Below are 4,349 nucleotides of genomic sequence, written 5' to 3' on the forward strand. Positions count from 1 at the left end.
GGCGAAAGCGCATTACGCGGATGAATGAAATCTAGCCTGGTATGACTAGTACTCGTGAAGAATGCGGATCGATCTGGGTTGCGGATCGATCTGGGTTGCAGATCGTCGATGGATGATATGAGATGAGGTCAGTAAAAAGTTTAACTTATGTTAGATAAGTATGAATTGGTTAATTGGGTACGACCTACGAAATGAATGATGGAATGGGTATGGTATAATATGGGAAGTTTGATTTTTTTTATTTTATTTTAGCTGACTATAGAAGAGTAGAATGAGCTAACTATGGAGTTAAGCATGTAGGTGTAACTATGAAGTAGTAGTTTTGTTGAGATAACAAAACAAGGACTGAATGCTATATGATGTATATGAATAGAATGTAAATCTTAAAAGATGAGATGGAGACATTAAGTCTTTTATAATCGGGTCAATGAAATGAGGATGGTAGGTGAAAGTATGGTATGAAAAGTATAGACTTGTTAGAAAGAAGTCGGTAATGTGAATAATATATGAGTAAAGAATGGATAGTTTACCTATTATTATGATGTACCTATCAAATTAAGCATAGAAGAGGTATGTGTAAATGATGAATTTAGATCGCATAGTCAACAAGATGATATGAAATTTGAAATAAACAGGAAGGAATGTTATTATTAGGATGTTAGAATTGTTTCAAGCGAACAAAATATATGGCACATGATATACGAATATTATAATGATGAATGAACCTTTAGTTAAGAAGTATGTTAGAAGCTAGCATTTTTAGTGAAAGCGACACTAATAAGAGCTCTGGGGCGGGTTCTTGAAGATATAAGATTGTCAATGAGATGGGCTGGTGGTCGTGTCGATGAACTGAAAGACAAGGTGATTAGTACCAAACGAAAGTGAGGAAGGTAACTAGTGTTCGATGGAAAATGAGAAAGGTTTCGGGGACGAAACCTCATTTAAGGGGGGTAGACTTGTAACACCCCAAAAACCCGAATTTTTATATTCGTTAAATGTTATAATATGGCACATCAAGAAATAAATAACTAGGTTATTTAACCTAGTTAAAAGTATGGTAGAAGCAATTAAAGGATGAGTGTTGTGCCAATTATGAATAAGAGAGAACATGAGGGACTAAGATTGCCAAACTTGAATCTGAGTTTAATTAAAACAAAAAAAAATCTCAGACACACTAGGTGTGTGCGTGAGATCGATCAGGAGGAGGAGAAAATGGGTGTAAACCCTAGTTCACAAGCAAGCTTCAAATTGACAAGGAGATTAGGCTCAAATCCGATGCATGAACTCGTTTTCTTGACAATCTATCCCTAGCAAGCATGTGGTAAGTTGTAATTTGTGATTTAATAATCTTGCTATGAAGTGGGTTATGATCAATCCACGAAATTGTATGAGATTGAGCATGAATATGTGTTAGAATCATCATATGGAACATGTGTTGTGTATGATTTTGATTAATTTCATGTTTAGAAGTAAAACCCATTTGGGATGATGAAGGGAGTGAATCACCATGTCCAATAATTGTGTAAATTGTGATTTAGTATGTTGTATGTGATGAATTATTTTAGATAAGTTGATTAGGACATGAATTAAATGGATGTTTAGTTGAATTTGATGAATGAAGAATACAACATGGAGGATCATGCATGAATGGGTTGTACATTGTACTAAGATAGTGGTACGCACACCAAGTGTTTGATGAAATGCCTAGGTGAGCTTAATAGAGGAAATTGTATGTAAGTAAAAGATGAATATATGTGGGATGTGAAAATGATGTATTTGATAGTAAACTAACATGAGAAGTGTGTTTGGATATTGTTCGTGTGGATATTATGTTGAAATGATGTTGGGTTAGCTTAGTATGGGTTAAAGCGTTAGTTGTGAAAATATGAGAATGCTAGCGTGGGTGGAATGGATTATGTATGTATATGTGTATATGTATACAAGTAAGTGATCATGTAGTTGTAGATGTCATACAATATGAGGTTATGTCGTAAGTTATATGTTAAACCGTTGACTTCTGGAAGTCAATTATGCGTCTACACATAAGAAGCATGACTTGAATTGTTGTCGTACAGGTAGGTTCATAGGAAGTCGTATGGTACGTGTTATGTTAATACGCATTATTTGAGATGACATGATGAATTACGTTAGTTTGGAAGGATATGAAATTGATTATATGTCTCATGCTTGTTAGTTGTGACTAAAGGAAGTCAAATGTGAAATATGCGGTTGATATGATCATTAACATGTACAATGATGTATGCTAATGAAAATGTAATTTGGTGACATGAAAGTATAGGAGTCATGTCAAGACGGACTCAAGCATGAAAGGCTAACGGGTCAAGAGGAGGCAAGGAATCGGATACGAACCCGGATGCACAAGGTAAGTGATTTCCGTAATCACTTCGTAGTACAAGTAAGTAATAAAGTGTTGTAATGAATTAAATATGATGTTTGAGGTCAAATATGTGTTAAAGTCTTTCGTCGTAAACGATGGGTTTAAGGTTGACCAAAATGCCCATGATGGGTATTTTGGGGTAAACGAACTTAAAAGTGGTTTAGAAGCAAGTTATTCGATTTGAGTAATGTTTTGGACAAGTATGGAAGTGGGGATGATGGTTTGGTCAGTCATAGACCAATTAATGCGCGAATACCCTTAACGGGTCAAATAGTTAGAAAATAGTTAAGTCGAATGTATGTAAGTTAAGGATTTCCGTAATCCGGAGGTAAGATTTTAAGTTCATATGATAGAATGTGAATTTACAAGCATGTAGGAAGAAACGGGAGGTCAAACGGGTAAACGGTTCAAAAGTTACGTGCGTTTTAGTGCGTACGGACGACGAAACGAACCTGCAGAAAACTGCAAAAACTAGAGGGCGTCGCCGACGGGTAGGGGGCCTAAAGGTGGGATCCTAAAGAATATGTAGTAATATGGTACCCAAAGGTGGGATCCTAAAGAATATGTAGTAATATGGTGCCCAAAGGTGGGATCCTAAAGAATATGTAGTAATATGGTACCCAAAGGTGGGATCCTAAAGAATATGTAGTAATATGGTACCCAAAGGTGGGATCCTAAAGAATATGTAGTAATATGGTACCCAAAGGTGGGATCCTAAAGAATATGTAGTAATATGGTACCCAAAGGTGGGATCCTAAAGAATATGTAGTAATATGGTACCCAAAGGTGGGATCCTAAAGAATATGTAGTAATATGGTACCCAAAGGTGGGATCCTAAAGAATATGTAGTAATATGGTACCCAAAGGTGGGATCCTAAAGAATATGTAGTAATATGGTACCCAAAGGTGGGATCCTAAAGAATATGTAGTAATATGGTACCCAAAGGTGGGATCCTAAAGAATATGTAGTAATATGGTACCCAAAGGTGGGATCCTAAAGAATATGTAGTAATATGGTACCCAAAGGTGGGATCCTAAAGAATATGTAGTAATATGGTACCCAAAGGTGGGATCCTAAAGAATATGTAGTAATATGGTACCCAAAGGTGGGATCCTAAAGAATATGTAGTAATATGGTACCCAAAGGTGGGATCCTAAAGAATATGTAGTAATATGGTACCCAAAGGTTGGATCCTAAAGAATATGTAGTAATATGGTACCTAAATGTGGGATTCTAAGTTAAGAATTTCCTTAAGTAGATACGTATGAAGGTATGTATGTATGTATGTATGTGTGAATATAAGTGGTATGCATGAATGAATGTATGTATGTATGTATGTAGGTATGCACGTATGTAGGAACGTACGTATGAATGTAGGTACGTAGGTTTGTAAGTAGTTATGTGTGAACGGATGCACATATGTAAGTATGTATGAAAGTATATACGCATGTATTCAATGAAATTGAGTATTGACGATAATAATAGTGTGCCTTGTGAACGAAGTGTAACGCAGGTACAATGAGAAAGTCTCACCACGGAATGTACGATCAGATGGAAAGCTGGGATGTAAAGAATTAACGGAACAAGAAGTAAACGTGAATAAATCTTGTATGTTTATAATGCGTACTAATGTTATGAATTTAATGTGGTGAGCGCAGGTAGTACGAGTCATGAGGATCATCAAGGAACAGAGATCGAGGATCGAGTCACTAGTGAGATTGTACGGGAACGTTGATGTATATAATGTAGCAAACATAAGCTATGTTTTTACTTAGTAAATAAGTCGATTGATGGATTTATGTGAAAGAGTTATGTTAAAGTTAATTTTTAAATAATTTAAGGTGTTTATAATGAAAGAAAGTTTATGGCTTGAACTTCCGCTGCGACTTTTAGTCAAATACGTATTAGGGTCTTACACGAACGAAGACCAAAACCGGGTAAAGCGTAAAA

The 4,349-nt window shown here is 35.8% G+C and overlaps 1 long non-coding RNA gene across 1 annotated transcript; it reads left to right on the plus strand.

Moving 5' to 3' along the window:
• The first annotated feature begins 1,194 nt into the window (after positions 1–1,194).
• LOC118488417 lies at positions 1,195–4,100 on the plus strand. The gene is made up of 3 exons (XR_004884641.1): positions 1,195–1,321; positions 2,300–2,383; positions 4,058–4,100. It is a non-coding gene; the product is annotated as an uncharacterized LOC118488417 (long non-coding RNA).
• The last annotated feature ends 249 nt before the right edge of the window (positions 4,101–4,349 follow it).

The sequence above is a fragment of the Helianthus annuus genome, chromosome 16 (assembly GCF_002127325.2).
Source record: "Helianthus annuus cultivar XRQ/B chromosome 16, HanXRQr2.0-SUNRISE, whole genome shotgun sequence".
Classification (NCBI taxonomy): domain Eukaryota; kingdom Viridiplantae; phylum Streptophyta; class Magnoliopsida; order Asterales; family Asteraceae; genus Helianthus; species Helianthus annuus.